The sequence below is a fragment of the Maylandia zebra genome, linkage group LG7 (assembly GCF_041146795.1).
Source record: "Maylandia zebra isolate NMK-2024a linkage group LG7, Mzebra_GT3a, whole genome shotgun sequence".
Taxonomy (NCBI): Eukaryota; Metazoa; Chordata; class Actinopteri; order Cichliformes; family Cichlidae; genus Maylandia; species Maylandia zebra.
The window spans coordinates 18,443,617-18,460,917 of record NC_135173.1 but is presented as its reverse complement, the minus strand read 5'-3'; the positions used below and the strand labels follow the sequence as shown (position 1 = coordinate 18,460,917).

Genomic DNA, 17,301 nt, shown 5'->3' with positions numbered 1-17,301 from the left:
AGCCTATAGCCTCTATGCCTACAGCTGTATCTGTGTGGGCAGGACTGCAGACTGTGCTGCCTTTTAATTGCAGCACAGCTCCTTCCTCCTTTCTGACAATGTCTCACACACATAAACACACACACAGAGACACACACAGAGCAAACAGAACGCAGCACACCTGCCACGAGACAGATTGGATTTACACTGCATCAATAATTCACCCTCACATATATCCCCAAACACACCCAAACGCACACATGCAAGCACACTGAATGCAGGCCGTCTAGAGAGAAGGTACTGGCCAAAACCTGCAGTACCAAAACTGTGTTTGAATGTGGCAATGACCATGTAGTTAGAGGATAACACATATCACAGCCACTGATCCTGAATCATTAAAGCACAAATTACCTCAGTTTTTAAACCAAGCACGAGAGCTTTTTTTTTTTGGTGTTTCTATTCTTAGAAATGCATGACTAAAAACCACATCCTCGGGCTTGCTATTCTCAAGATCCATCACCGCATCTCATCTGAAGCAGGCTGAGCACAAGGAACACTGTCACAGTGAGACTTTCATCTCCAACAACGTCTTATGCATTAGCCAGAATCTTGGCTGCCCTTACTTTAGCAGCGGAGTGGAGGATGCAAATGGGCTTCTGTTATTGTTGTGTTTGTCTGATGTTTTTCACATCCAGCCAACACTTCACAACGTCTCTATTGTTGCCAGCCCTGGCCAGGTGTTATAACAGCCTGAACACAGGGAAGACGATCCCAGCTTCTCAAGGCCCAGGTTCATGTTCCCAGATTGCAGACTGCGCAGCACTAAATGTACTGAAATTTAGATCAGACAGAGATTATTCAAATTCTCAAATTTGAGGAGCTGTGAGAAACACACGCCAGGCACTTTTCAGATAAAAGACTAATTATATATCAAAACTTTGAAATGATCTACTGACTTAAGGTTTTTAGCAGAAAGAAGAAATTTGTTAGCACTCATCTGCGCCAAGTGCAGACAGATTTTTTGTTTAGCGTGTAAACCCTGGAGGGCTGATGTTTTCTATAAACTGATGTATTTCTTTTTCTTATAAATCCACTTCAATGAAATGTATTTCAATGCTTGTTGTGCTAGCCAAATGTTTGGCCTCACATCGACTTAAAGCTACAGGATTATAATGCGCTGTTTTAACAGTATGAGCTCCTTTAGAAGGAATAAATCAAAGTAATGCGATACACAATAGAATATTCATAAACTTATTGTTGCAACCCAAATGGCCTTTGGATTGATGTGTACATCTGATGGATTCAAATGCCGTAAAAAAGCTTGCGTATTGATCACATGTGCCATTAGCACTTTGAACCATGCTTTTATTGGAATCACTTAAAAGTGCATTCCTGTATGGTGTTTTGAGAAAATGGATCCCTTGCAAATGCATTCACAGTGGATAGATGCTTCCATTAGGCTTAATATGAAAATCATCAGTAGTGCAAACATAAACAGAAAGCTTGACCTTGGAGGATGCGATGCAAATACCACGAAAACAAATGTGAAAGTGCACTGTCCTGTTGATCCGAGAGGACACTTTAAAGGGAAAGGTTGGATTTTTCTGGGGGTTATTAATCTATTCAGTTGGATGTTAAGCACAGAAGGGGGCAGGAATCTTGAGGAGTATCTAACAATTGGGCTTTTATTTCCTCAGAACTGCATAATTATTGAGGTTAATTCAACTCACAGCTTGTGCGCCATTGTCTTTGAATATGGCTGCAACCGCTTAAATGAATAAATTAGTGACACAACGAAGCTAAAAGACAAGCTCTGCCTGAATGCACAATGTCAGAGACACTGGCTCCGAGCATAAGACAAAAAAAAACGCCGTCACTTGATTTGCTGGAGACAAGCTTTGTATTTTACAGGCCCGCGTTTGATCAGTGATACGGTTTCTCTGGTATCTGTGCGACATGCTCAGTTATTCGCAACTGGAGGGATTTTACACAGCCTCCGCTGTATATGGGTTAGTCTCTGTGGTCTGCGTTCCCTCGGCTTCATTCTTGATAAGGAAAACTAACATTCCTCCGGTTGTGACAAGATGCCGTGTACTCTTCAGGGAAATGATACAACAAAATGGGACAGATGCTCCCCGCTAAAATAACTTAGATGACAGCACAGACAGCAGCATAAGAAGAAAAAGTGATGGAATGCGTTTTAGGTGAATAGATGGCAATTTTTCCGATTCAAAAAATGTGAAAGTGTTGACAACACACTTAAAAGTGCTCTTCCCTTACTTACTCACACCAAGTCTCTTCCTGGGGTGGAAAAATAAACTGGTAAACAACTGCTTTATAGCACATAAAATGAAGTAGGATGCAATTTTTAAATAAAGTACAACTCTAACCCTTTCACACATAGTGGTCACTGCAGTGGACAGCTATGCAATGGCTGTTTTCTTGTATTTGTGTAAGTGTTGATGGCATACAATCAGACCCCCTATTGGCAAGCACTTTGGCGACAGTGGGAAGGAAAAACTCCCTTTTAACTGAAAGAAACCTCCAGTTCAGGGAGGGGCAGCCATCTGTTGAGCTTGGGGGTCAGGGGAGGGAGACAGGACAAAAGACACGCCTTTGACCTAGAAATTAATAATAACTAATGATTACATGCAAACTGGTGTATAAACACAAAAAATAAGAAAATCAAAGATATTCTGGAGTTGTCTGGAGCTAAACTGGCATGTTGTCTGTTGATTAATGGTGCATATTTGCCTGTGTCTGCATCCCATTGAACAACAATGTCTTTAAAACAGTTTATTAAATGGATATACTCTTTAGAAAAGATGCTCAGGGGGACCACGACACTGTGCAGCTCTGTGCACAGTGATGCTCTGAGCTAAACGCCAATCAGCATGCCCAAACATGCCCACAACGCCAATGCCAGTATACTGATGTTTATCAGGTTTAATGTGTGCAATTATCAAGATAGACAAGTGTTTTAAAAAGCCAAAATTTGCTCAATAGCAATTAAAGAAAACACAACACACATACACTGAAAACGAGGATGTTATTAGAAAGTCTACAGCAGGTTTTGCAGGTTTAACAAACTGAAGCCTTCTGCAAGTCTAGACTTCTATAAAAAATAAGGCACTAAAAGCATTACTGGGGTTATTAGACTATTCAGGACTAAATGTCACAGTAAATTGTTGAGTATTTGCTAAAACTCTGCAATACTAACCTCATAATACCCACAAGAAGCAAAACATTCAAAACACCTTCCTATGTGAACCAGAAATCTCTCTGCAAACTTATTGCAATGCATGCATTAACTTGATCCAGAATGCTGCTCAAAATTAACTATAAACAGCAGGAATGTGCGAGTGAGTTCATCTTAACACTCAGCCAGCTGCAACCACTGCAGGTATTTCCCACAGTGCCATTCTTCCTCCAAGGTGTCATTTAAATATACTTAAAAACATCCCCATCTGCACTCCTGTGTCTGTGGCACCGCTGTTATTTCTTCAGGCTCTTGACATGCATGATGTGTGTCCTTGACATGACTGATGACCAGCTGGAGGCCTTAGAGAGCTCTTGGCTAGGAGGATAAGCCCTCTAAGTGGTGCCGAAGGGCCAAAGAGACCTTAGCTTCAGGAGTAGCTTCCCTGTCTCTGACACCCCTTCTATGGGTGGAGAGGAATCTGACTGTGACCAGTCTGTGAGGTTGGGTACCTCTGGCCTTTCAGGGTCCCTCACTGCTTGAGTGCTTAATTACTCACTACACCTCTTGCTGTCAGGCCACCACTAAGTCCACCATTAGGGCTGGTTTAACGCTGTCTTAGTTGTTTTTCCATAAGAGGTGGAGCAGTAAGACTTCATAACAAAGCGAGGCCTGAGGGCAGACAACTTGGAACAAGCTGAGCGTCATCAACTTGTCGACAACAAACAGCAACACAAGAGAAGACAGGTACTAGTCGCACAAAGATAATGATTTAACTGCAGGGGGTTTCTGTTACACCGGATAAGCCTCTGCAGTTGAGATGTTTCCACTTGTTAGTTCTTGATTTTTGACTTCCAGAGAAAGAGGTCGGAAAAGATCAGAGACCTCATCTTAGAGAAAACTTGCCACAGCTGTATCAAAGATCAGGGCCCGATGGAATAAGAGATTAAATGATCTGTTTTAGGTGGGTACGTAAACTGCAAGTTTCCTCCCTATTTATCTGCTATGGGTGCAACTGCTGACAAGCTCATATGGTGTCACAGTAATCTCTGTATTCAGATAAGTCTAAAAAGCCCTGGCCTGGGAAGAATAGGCTGGATCAGCACTTTATACTGCATTTCCTCTCTCCATGCAGTGATTACAATGCCAGTTAAAGCTGCGCGCTCCTTTTCCTTCCAGCGTGCACTCATTATAGAGTGGCAAGTCAAAAAGCCCCACACAGTGGTAGGCATCCTGATCCCGGTGTGCCTTTCACATGGTAAACAGTTTCAGATGGGCCCTGTATTGTACTGCTAGAATACAGCATCTGCTTTATGGCATGGAAAAAATGCATTGTCACCAAGTGGCAGTGAAAGGGCCATTGAAGAGCAGCCAGGGCTTCACCGAAACGCTGACGCTTTGACCGTGACGCGGACTAGTGGCTGGTGGTCTGCCCCGTTTGCACACTGAGGTTGTGAAGCCGAAGGTCAGGCCATAAAAATAAAATATAGGTGCACGCGACTAGAGTGACAAATGATCCTAGTCGTCTGGCCAAGTTTGAAAACTGTCCTACTCAATATACTGCATAACTCCAGCAGAGCTAAAAGGTCTCCAGAGATGCTTTGTATCTAGGCTCAATGCAGCAACATAGTGAGTCAGAATGCTGCAGTGAGCACTGGAGCTCAGCCAGACTGGAATGAGACACTATGCAGAAAGAGACAGAAGATGGCCCTTATCCTTTAACTCGCCATTAAACATTTAGAGCGGCACTCTTGCACTTGGAACCACTGAGATCAGCCACTGTGTGAAATGTGGGAAAACTTCTTCATATCCCGCTATCATAAACGATCCAATAAATGCATCTTTACGTGGAGCTGTTTATACCACATAATGCATTCAGTATTTCCTCTAAGATGGGTTAGTTCTGTGTAGGAGATGAGGTTATGGAGGAGAGGAGGGGAAAAGGTAGATGTAGTACAACGACAGAACTTACTGAAATTAGCCTTTGCAGATTAATCTGATGTTATCTTGAGTTATATTTAATCCACACACTGCCATGCTTGCATGTTGACAGGTTTCTTTTCACCACCAGTCTAAAACCCAGTGTCAGGGAGTTTTTATTGTTTTATTTGCTTATGCTTCAAAAGTTATGTTATACATATTTCACCAGACACAGTTTTCTGTAGAAACAGGAAGCTGACCCTGTGACACTGAAAAGAGACCAGTACAGAAATACATATCCGCAGAAGTTGACTTGCATTATATTATTCTTAGAAATTGACTTGCGACACACATACTTTGTGACACACACACACAGCTTACACACAGACAGCATCAGGACCTGCGTAACAGGAAATGTGATTATATTTGCATATTGACGATGTAACCTATAAAAATAAACGAATACTGCAGTTCGGTGTGATTTGCTCTGAGCTTTTCACCCGTGCAGCACGTTAACCTACACAAGTGTCTCAGTGTTGTTTATTCACCTGACTGTTTGTTAACTGTAAATCTCTGACACCCAGAAATATGTTGTTTATCTAATTCAGAGTTGCGATGGGTGCTGTAGTTTATCCCGGCTACCATCAAATGAGAGGCAAGGTGTACTCTGGAAGGATGTGGCTGAAAACATGTCACGCAGCTAACACAGAAACAGATACGCAATCGCATTGCGCGCAATAACCAATAATCTTAACCTCACTAACTGCATGTTTTTGGACCGCGGGAGGAAACCAGAATACTCAAAGAAAACTTCTGCTCCACCTAGAAAGGCCCTGGACAGATGGTGGATTTGGCCTTCTTGATGTGAGGTAACAGGGCTAACCACCACAGCAGTTAATTTTTTTTTCATTATTTCCTATTAGAATATTCTACCCAATGTATAGGGTAATAACTGTTTCATAAAAACTAAATAACCTGCATGTGAAGGGAGCGAGGATGTCGATGAAAGCTGGAAAAAACATTGAATGGATGCTGTTATTCCCGAGGTCAGGAGTGAAACTTCAAACTCCAGCTTCTCACCTGATTTTTTAAAGAAAATGTAATATATCACAAGATATTTATATACAATGACGTACACATCCACGTAGCCCACAGCAACAAATTCACCTCCCCTATTACCATATCAAGCACATGCCTCAGATCCTGCTAATTTTAGCATTACAACACAGATATGTTGAAGTTGCTCCGGTTTGAATTAATCAAGCCCCAGAGGAGAATGAAGGAGGTTAAGCATGCAATTGTCCAATGTTATGCTAAAGAGTCACTTTTATACAATTTTACCATGTCTGGTGTGAAAAAAGAAGTGGCATGTCAATCAAACTGAAGTGCTATGACAAGCTGTCCTGGGTGGCCACCTATTCCATTATCCTTTAACTCCGCACACAATATGAGTCACGTGGGTAAAAATGGATGGTTTCACAAAGACACTACGGTTAAAAATTGAACCTGTGCCGTAGATAGCATCAGATCAGTATTAGCTTGTATTCAACACTCTTCTTTTCATTCTTTAAACCAGCCATTTGGAAGGAATTAATTCAACAAGGCTGTCAAGGACAAGGCTCTGCCACTTCTGCCAGCGCTTTGCTTCCACTCAAAATTCATATCCAAAGTCCCATTTCAGCTGAATCACAGCTCAGACAAACAGGCTGAGTGAAACTAATTCAGAGGCTTTTGTTTTGGGGCCAAAAGAGCATTTTTAGCTTTCAGTCTGGCTGCATTTTGATGCGAGACTGAGGGGAGAAAAAAACCCCAATCACAATCAACTCCCGCGAGAAGGCGGGAAGAGATCACAAGCTCTTGCAGCCTTTTAATTTTGTGGCTATGAGTACAAGAAGGAAAATGTAATGATAGTGGAATACCAAGAGCTGTACTCGCATACATAAAGTGATACCTTGATGATAGACGGGAAAAGGACAAATCCTTAGACCTCCAGCAGGTGCACTGTCTCCAGGATCAAAAGAAGAGAGCCATATTTTAGCTGCATCCTGGTGAGATGGAGACCATGTCCTGGTCACTTGCACATCCGTGTCTTTTACCCCATCTTGACCCCCTCACTGTCCTCCACTCTTTCCCCCTTCATGCCCATTTCCTTTAGGGGAACAACTGGTCAATAGCGGTCTCCCGTTGTGAGTTATCTTCCGAACAAAAAAGCTGTTTCGAGCACTGTGGTGACCACAACAAACATGGACTTTTTGCTCAGTGGAAAATCTACATCCAACCCACATCTTAAAGTTGGGACAAAAGAGAAGATACTTTGGTGGGTTTTATTTGTCTCTGAAAAAGACAGATTTGAGTAGGAGGGGGTAGGGGGTGGGGGGTTAAAAGCTCTTTCAAAGCATGTTTTCTGTTCTCTAATCTGTCTGTCGTTTCCACCCATACAGACACACTTCCAATTTGACTTCAAAGCTCAGGGGATTGTGAACGATACGGATGAAACTCTGCATGAAATCAGTTTTTTTTCTATCATTATCTCTTCGAAACACACTGTAGCTATTTGCACTGTGTCCTGCTGTGGCTTTGAATGTTAACACAAACTCGACTTTGGTAAATCTCGCACTGCGATTTTTGATTTTAACTTAATTTACACCATATATTTTTTACGTGACTCAGCTATCCACGCAGTTGAGTGGGTGAGTAGATTCGGTTTGTATGGATTTCATTGCCAACACCCCCCTCTAGGCTTCCCCGGCTTCAGATTATGGGAGTAGAGTTATCACAATCTCCCAGGACCAGGTTTTGGGTGCAGGGCCAGGGTAATCCTACGGAGTTTGACTTAGGTGCCTGAAGCTTAATTAGATTTTTTTTCACTGCAGATGACTGTGGAGAATCCAATCAAGTTGACCTCCATGTAGTTGCCCTATTGTGGACGGATTAAGCGCTACATCAGCGAACAACGCCTGATTTTAAAAGGCAGCAGTGGAAGAAGAAAATCTAAATTCATAAAATCTGCAAGCATATAATGAACGCTACTGGGCTGTACCACTGGGTATCATTGTATAAACTTGTAAGCTCTTGAGATACACGCAAACCTAACCCAGACATTTCTGGGATATCATTAATGGTCTCATCTAATGTGTGAATACTGACAAACAAAAGTAAAGGTTACCAAATGGAGAAACGAAATCTATGAAAAGTCATATAGAAAAGACTTAAAAAGGAAATGAAATAAACAAAGAAAAAAAACAGAGGCAGAAACCAAGCCAGAGTGGTGGAGATCCGTGCATAATCTGCTCTCAGGGCACGACTGCTCCTTTTTATTTTTAAACCCCATACCTACAATCACGGATTATAAAACAGGTCTAAAGCAGTCTAAGCACTGTGCATATCATGATCTCAGGCACAGGCTTTGGAAACCTACAGTTTTAATCATGATCCTTCAATCGGGGAAAACTGAGATTTTAACTCAGATAGCAGCTTGACTGATTGTGTAAAAGCCTCAGATGTGCACAGCTTATGTAAAAAATTAATGTATAGAGAAATCTAGGAATACTTCAGAATGATCCGACCCTCACCTCCCTCTGAGTACATTAACAATTTAATCCATTATTCCAAACCAAACACATTTCATGAAAGCAGCAGAGAACATCTAAAGAATGCCCTTTGCCTTATGCATTCCCTTAAATGTCAACTACAATCAAGATATTGACAGCAGAACTGTGAGCTATATGAAATCCACCTCAGAGTGAAAGTGTGCTATTTTTCTCTTGTATCTGTGGAGGCGTGCTCCCTGTCATGCAGTAAGCCCTTTGAGTAACATGTCCACTGTGGCTCCACTCATTGAGAGATGTGGTCATTGTGCCTTGAGCCCCTGAGAGGCCCAAAAACCAGCCAACCTTGAAGACCCGAACATTAGGTCTGCCTCAAACCAGAATCTTTTCAGCTTGTACCGGCACAATGCCGACTAACACCAACACCAGGACTGCCATTCAATGCCAAGGTCCAAATATAGTGTGAAAATGTAAAGAAAATAGTAAACAAAGATTATTATTGAGACTTTTTCTTTCTTTGAGAGTCTGCATTAGGTTTTTAACACCACAGGGCTCTGGCTGTCAACAATGGCACATTGACAAAGCCTCATTGATATTTCCACATGGAGAACTGAAAAAAGCCTAGTGTTCGCCCAGACAGCTCTTAGTCACACTAGACACTTGATTGGGTTATCAGGCCAGCCAGCCACAGCGGAGATCCTGATAAATGAAGTTGCCATGCCCATTCTCCCTTCCTCACAGATGGGCCGAACTAGCCCACAGAAAGGAATGATCTTACTGACAATTACATTCCTCCAGTTCCTGAAGATGCACAGCGCTGAGAATCCAGCACAGGACTGAACACACAGAGATTATACTGATTGCTATTCCATTGCTCACGTTTGATTCTAAATTGCTCTGGCATAATACCCTCGAACACCAGAGAGGATGACCTTGGGTTTTAGTTAATAAATCAAATTCACAGGCTTCCCATAGTTGAAAAAATTGTGCTTTTGATATAACAGGAATTTTAAAATGCTTGAATCTACTTGAATATACTGAGTAATAGCAGCTTGAGATTTAATTTGAATTTAAACTGATTTAAAAATTTTCAGTGCAGAGGAAATATTTCCAGGCTCCTTCTTCCTGCACTTGGGTCCATCAGGGGACACAAGTGCTGCTATTCACCATCATATTCTAGTCCAAGATTAAATGATGATTTTCTGTATTGATGGTGTTAACATTTTTAGAGTAAAGGGGCAGAAATACATACTGCATTCGGCACATTTTAACATTCGAGGTTCTGCATAAAACAAATATTTGACGTTTTTATGTGATCATATTGTGTCAAGGGATCAGCTGACAAATTTCCAAACTAAATTTTATAAAAACTTAACAAAGTCAACTTCCCAGAGATTATTGCACATCACAGTGGGACTGTGACCGGTGTGGAAAAGCAGAATCAGCTGCAGCTGCAATGCAGAGTGAGTAACAGTAATGGCAAACATGCATGATGCTCGTTATTGTTTCAGATAATGGATGGCCCATTTGAAGCTCTGTTAACATGTGGTCCGCGGATCGCTCTGCCGATTGGTTTAAAGGCAGGAAAAGGGATTTGATGTGGCAGCATCACTAAATTTGATGAGTCTAATGGTTTTCTGACCTCAATCTTCCCTAATCATTCTGAAGCCTGGACAAAGATTATCTGGTTATAGATTATGTTTTTTACACTACATGTGGACAAAAAAAATAGCAGCTGAAGTCAACACTGTGTGCTTTTGATATCTCTGTGAATGTGCACATTTATCTGCTCTACAAAGGAGGAATCAGAGATCCTCCCTTTGATTTGTTTGCCATCCTATTCCTCTGTCTCCCCGAGAACTGCTTTTTTTCCCAGGATTCCTGTGGTTGTATTTGGGAGGTTTAAGGGATGAAAAAGAGGGGAAGAAAAGCTCATTGGTCTCAGCACTGCAGAAACGGCATCCAGAGCCAAACTGTCATCCCACTTGGATTAAGGGCCCTTCAGTGGTGGCTGCTGAGCTTCTAACATGGTATCTTACCCTCAGCCAGGGTGTGGGAGGGGGTAGAGGGGTGGAGCAGAGGGTAAGGGCATTAGAGCGCCTGGCCTAAATAAGACCTCGAGGTCAGCAAGTCCTGAACCATGGCAAAGCCACTTTGTGTTTCCATGTCAACTTTATTCATGAGCTGACAGCGAAGTGTCTCCTTCTTTTCCTGTTGATTCGCTGTTGCATCATGCGCTGGGGCAACAAAGATAATCTAAGCCTTTGCTCCGCTTATCTCTGCAGACCCCCACTTCTGCAAGTTTTGTTGGATGTGGTGTTCAACAAGAGACTAGTAAGGCTGTGGAGGCTTGGGGATTGCGTTGGATTTTTGGCACGGTACAGGCCAATTTTATAAGCAGAGAAAGAGCTGTGGTGATGTATTTTCTGAGCTATTAGTCTACACAAGTGGGCTGCATCGCAGTGCCAACAAAGAGTGGGATGTGCAACGCGGTTTTGTTTTTTTTCTCCTTAAGCTCTATGCAAATAGGAAGAAGATGGAAGCTTGAGAATGGAGCAGAAAAGCTTTCAAGTGCACACTGTTCCTGTATTCCCTGCAATTTTGGCCAGCCTGCACCCTGCCAGTGGAGCAATGCCCACCTCCTGTTGTTTTCAGGACAGGAAAGGGAAGCACCGGTTGTTGTTATGTGCTGCCACTCGGCCACCAGCTACCTCTCCAACATCTGCTGCCCATCCAAAGTTGGCCAGAGCTTCAACAGGCCCGAGGCTGTCGCTCCAGCAAGGACTGCCTCTCCAGCCCTCTTCAGCTGTTCAAAGAGAGGCTCCAACACCACAGTTTCTATTGTGGATCTCCTTCAGGATAACCCCTGCATCACCCCTCCCCAGCATTATCACCACCCCCACCCACCCACACACATACTGCAAGGCAAGAGGCAATAAAAGCCTCCCTGCCAGTAGAGAAAGAGAAAACAGACCCCCTTTGTTCCCCCCTGCCCATTCTCAGCGTCCATGGAGGTACATGATCCACCCCTCCTCCCTCCCCCTTGGAACCCCAAAAGCTTGAAAACACTCCCACTTCTTCCTTTTCCTCCCTCCTCCTCCCCTAGCCAGTAGCAACGAAGCAGCGCATCTGATGAGATCTCAGAAAATGCACTCCTGGAGCAAACATCGAGTTGAATTTCCATTTGTTCCCATTGGATCTCTAAATTCGAGGTTGAGTGGTTCAGATCACCTAGTTAACAAGGAGGTCTAAAGGGGACAGAGAGAGAGCATAAAACCTGCAACATTACGTTCCATTATCTCAATGTCCCATTTCAAAAGGGTCTATTGCTGTCACCCCCCTGGCACTTACTTAGGACGGAAAAGAACATCCTTAAATGCTTTGTACTTACTAAAGGGGGTTGATAACCTGACATGAGTAATATTAGGGTTCCCTTGGCAACCTTGAGTGACTGGGCTTGATGACCGTCATGGTGTGAAGCTCCAACGTAATGATTTGGTCACAGGGGGCCATCCAAGGAGGTCTTCACTGACCTCCATCCATCCAACATCTGTCCAACTACCTGCTGTCCAAAATCTATAGCCGAATTTAACAGTAAATCAACTGAGCACAGCATCTCTGATCAGCAGGGCTTCCGAGTCGGGGCTATGACTAACAGCTTTTCCATCACTTAAAGTAACAATAATGCCTCTTTTTTGTTGTTTCCAGAGCTTAATCCAACATAATTATTAACATACAGCTCACTTTTTTTTTATCCAAACCATAGCCAATGGTATTTAGTTTATTTCAAAAGATGACTAAATAATAATTCCTCACATTTGAAAAGCTTGAATTTACTCAAAAACAAACACGCTTAAAGGATGCTCATTGTTTTCTGTCATATACTGTTGCAAAGGCAGATGGCCAGTATGTGCCAAGTAATCCCTACTTGCCAAAAGCTCAGGCTTTAGACTGCTCTGTTTCAGATATTAGTGTGAGAAAACCTTAACACGTGCGAAGCTTGAATCAAAGCATTTTTATAATTTTACTTTTATTAAAATTATTAGAAACATGTCCAAACAGCTGATGATGAATTTTCTGTCTGTGCACCAATCGATCAAATCATCAGACCCTTGTGTCAGCTATTTAATGTGCTGTTACAAGCAATGAAAGGAATCAACTACTGGTTCCAGTTAAAACCCGGAACCAATCCATTATGAGTTAAATGCGTGAAAGCTTTTGCACACCAAAGTCACATCCAAGTCTGTTTTTGTACAGTAATTAGAGTCAGGTCCAGGTATTTGAATTGATGATACAAACCTGTGCAAGCTTACTTTTTTTCCTCACATGTAAATCCAATCAGTAAACAACATGGGGATCAATAAAAACAAATCTGACCTATAGGAAAACTCAGCAGTGGCACTGGTGTTAATAAATTCTTGTCAATATCCATAACAGCAAGAAGTAAAAGGAGAAGCCGAAACCAAGACATCTATCTAATCGAGGTTCACTTTGTACTTTTTACTTACTTTGTTTACCCATTTTTCTTAGTCATCTGTTGCCATTTACTCCCGATAATAAAATACAAGTCTACGGTGTAAACACCAACAGTTGCAGCTGTGTGGAGGGATTTACAGGAATGTGTCAATTCCCATTAGAGCTGCTGCTTAACTGACTGTGAAACTCTAATTGTACCCACCAGCTTGCAACCAAGCAGGCCCGACTCACAGAGAGAGACAGAGAGAGAAGGAAAGTAAAACATGGGCACATGTAATGAACATGTATGAATGCCTTTCTTTGCTTCTGCATACGTTTGTCCAAATTACAAACAGTGAAAGTGATCAGGCAGCTGTGAAGCAGGCAGAGCACCGTTCCCTCTGTGGTGTGATAATGAGGCACTCATCAGTCCCAAAATGAGACGAACATGCCTATGACAAGGAGGTCCAAATGATGTCAGTGTGCTGCGCTGCTGTGCGTGATAGCTCCACTGGGATGAAACACCCAGACCGCAGTGACACTAATGGGTAGGCATGGGCCTCCATCATTCCCCCAGGGAATTTAGCCTCATCACAGCCGAGCAGCACGGCGTTTCTATTCACAATGGCTGCTGGATCCTCTTCACTCGGGACACGAGAACACGTGCTGCCAGAACTCACTCAATCATTCAGTCAATCAGCTGGAGTGACTTATGATGGTAAATTATTGATTAGTGCGTGTGCACTTTTGCATGAAAAAGAAATTATTGCAGGGGGTATTTATGGTTGGTTTCAGCGCATCAGTCATAATTTCTACAGGAACTGGAATCAATATCAAGATATTCGCTGAGATCTGGGTATATATATATATATATACATACATAATGTGTGTGTGTGTGTGTGTGTGTGTGTGTGTGTGTGTGTGTGTGTGTGTGTGTGTGTGTGTGTGTATAGCATGTGCAGATACCAGATTTTAGGTAAAAACTGAAATAGATGAATTGCCAATTAATTTATTATTGTATTCCTCAATTAATCAGTGAATTCTTTTTTTTTTTAAACAAATGTCAAAGAAACTTGAGATGTTTTCTTGTTCCTTTATGTTTTCAGCGCTCAGACCGAGGTCTAAAATATCTTCTGTTCACCATCATATAGCATAAAATATTTCATTTGAGAAACTGCACCCAGAAAACTGTTGCTAACGTTGTAAGATCTAAAGTTGCTAAGCATGCCAGATTTGTATCAAATATCAACTCACTGATGGATTACTGAATCATTTACTCCTGGTTCTAATGCCTAGGTTGGCCTTAATTGTTGTAATGCCTTCATATTCCCATTTCCAGATTTTAGCACTTAGTTAATTCAGAACATAGAAACTATGAAATGTCACATAAATGATTGTCAAGACTTAGAAAAAAGAGACACTTGTGATTAACCAGAAGCGATCTTTACACTGACAGGTCCCTCTTACTAAACATCTACTGAGACTAGCCATCTCCCACCCTGACTTCAGCTTCACTTTGCCGGAATCGTGTTATTGTTTCATCTCGGAATATGTGCTGCTTCCCTAAACAAGCATTACTCTGACATGACTCAAATGTACCCTTGATGAAATGGCAGTCTCTCAGGTTCAGACCAGTTCCTGAAAGAAATTATGTCATCATTACAACAAGTGACACAGAACAAATCTTCCTTTCTATGAGGCACTTTGTTCTGGCCTGTGAATGTCCACGGACGGCTGCTTAGAGAAGGCGCGTTGATCACTTCTCACAGAATAGCCTGCGTTTTTCTGCAGCCCACAGAGAGAAATTGGTGGCATTTTCCCTCCAACACCCAAGCTTTTCCCATAGCCCCCGGAGCAAAGTTGCCCGTCGCTGGTTTTAGGTCAGCGTGCAGTGTGACTGACTGGTGCTCTCACAATAACTCTGGCCAACGTGTGTCATGATAATCCCTTAGTTATGCAAATCTCCCCGTCTAGAGTCATTTGTGATGAGTTTGAAAGTAAAGAAGGCAGCACAATGTAGGTCGCTATCTTGTCCCGATTTCTCCACATTTGTCAAATGAGGCTGAAATGTTATGTTAGCAGCACTCCAGTAGCTGTGGATTAAAGCCTCTCTGAGCTCAAACTACAACCTGATCAAGAGACTACCACAAAGCACACAAACTGTCTGGGACGTACATTTTTGCCGCCAGTTTTATAAATTAATGTAAACTAGACATAAGGCAAGGATAGAGGGATATTGTTATCGTCTTAACCAGATTAACTATAGTCTGCTTGGAGTGAATAAACATTACTAGAAAGTGTGTCAGGCTTTTCAGAGCAGTAAGCGCAAGGCAAGAGCTTCAGACAATAACACAGGGGTCATTAGCATTGCATTAATTTGGCCAACTGAGCAGGCAGCGAAAGTGTGCAGTCAAGGCATGTGTGTCTGGGTGTATGTATGAGTGAGAGTGTCTGGGGATGAGCAGAGGAGGGGATGAGGAGGAGGAGGAGGAGGGGTGTTGTTGCATGATGGTGAGCTCCCCCTTTACTGAAGCTTTGACCAAGGGGCAGACAGACGGGGGAGGAGGAGGTGGAGTGGGAAGACAGGATTGTGTGAAAATATGTTTGGGGTTTTTTCCAGCAAATGAATTGTTTTGACTGGTGGAAAAATGGTGTGAGATGAATTCTGTGAAATCTCAGGGGGGGCCCTATCATAATCAGATTCAGTCCCATGAAGGGAAATTAGACTCAGCAAAGTGACTGGTCAGTCAAAACAACACAGAGTTGTGACATAAATATGAGGGGAATCAAACATGTGGGAAGCAAATCAGCTTATGAGGGATTGTGCGTGTATCCAGACAGCGATTTCATCAACACAGGACAATAAAAAGCAGCTGTCAAGTACAGTAGAGCTGTCTATCTATCTGTGGGAATATCCACTGTATCTACACCATGTGATATGTGATGATCGAAGCAAAAAAGATCAAGTCCAAAGACAATATTCGCAAATAAGTGCCAATGATTTGTTTTTTGTGTTTTTCCCCTCAGCATCTTTAACGCGTCACGGTACGTGTCAACCCTTTGATTTGACAGTCGTTCACCGGAATATGTCCCACACCTTTTCGCTCTCTCCGACGATCACCTAACACGTAAAATATCACCCAGAACAGCGCGGCGTGTTATTTAAAATAAACCACTCCTGCACACTCCCACCCCCCGAGAAGGAGCTAAAAGAGGGGCAGTTTTTCTATCGGCATCCTTCCAACGTGCCACAAAACTCCTGTCAGTGAACTGTAAGCCACACGACACGTGCTTATTATGAATGGTCTAATTTAGCTCACCTTACCTCCTCCCTGGGCGGTGAGAAACACAAAACACCGCGGGTGTCTTCAGCCTCCCGCGACAGAGCGAAGCCGTGAGCTGCGGTTATTCACGTGGAGTCCCCGCTCAGAGCGCCGAACCTCTTGCACTTGCCTCCGATGCCTCTCTCAGCCACCGGTCCCCTCCTCTCTCTCTCCCACCAGTTCACCGACATACAAACACACACACAGGCGGGGGCGCGCAGCAGCACCCGGAGGCGTGCGCACGCCCATTGCGCGCACTGCAGCGCCGCTGCTGATGTATGGTGGCCTAAAGGCAGTGAACCATTCCAGAAAACTGTCATACAAATACATACAATAGTGCTTTACCCCCCCTGAAGCCTCAAAATCACAGATGGACAACATCTGGACAAGCTTCTTTTTTTAAGTTTTTCTTTTAATATAAAAAAAGCCAGACTGTATATTTTAAAGGCCAAACGATGATCCTTTTTATTATTATCTAACAGCGGGGAGTGGCTTTTTCATTTAACTGTTTTCTCGCTGTTTGCTTTAAAAAGGCGCCAAGTACAAGAAAAGCTCAACACTGAAATACGTACATTTTTTCCATTAATCGGGCTGAAAAAAATAAAAGATTACGTTTAAATAAATTTAAAAAAAAACTAAAGTCTGATTCACATATTAGTCAAATATAAGTGCTTTCACCTTTCAGGGAATTCCAGCTGTTCTGGAAACTAATTGCTTAAAGACAGTTGCATGTTCTGAAGCATGACAGTTTTTCCTGCAGGCAGGTTTGCGCTCATAACCATATAGCAGCAGCCCGTGGGATCAACTGAGACCTTTGCCGGATGAGGTCATGTGACGTTAAAAGGCACACTTTTATCTCAGACTGCTCTCTTCTATC

The 17,301-nt window shown here is 42.7% G+C and overlaps 1 protein-coding gene across 18 annotated transcripts in view; it reads right to left on the bottom strand.

Moving 5' to 3' along the window:
• LOC101476481 (neuronal cell adhesion molecule) overlaps positions 1–16,656 on the bottom strand; it is a 77,613-nt gene extending 60,957 nt beyond the window's left edge. For 5 of the 18 annotated variants that reach the window (XM_076885980.1, XM_076885984.1, XM_076885988.1 and 2 more), the window contains exon 1: positions 16,422–16,654. The gene's annotated coding sequence lies outside the window, so the exon portion shown is untranslated. Of the gene's footprint in view, positions 1–16,421 lie in introns of all 18 variants that reach the window. The other 13 variants (XM_076885968.1, XM_076885982.1, XM_076885978.1 and 10 more) reach the window with 6 other exon arrangements.
• Between the last annotated feature and the right edge of the window lie 645 nt (positions 16,657–17,301).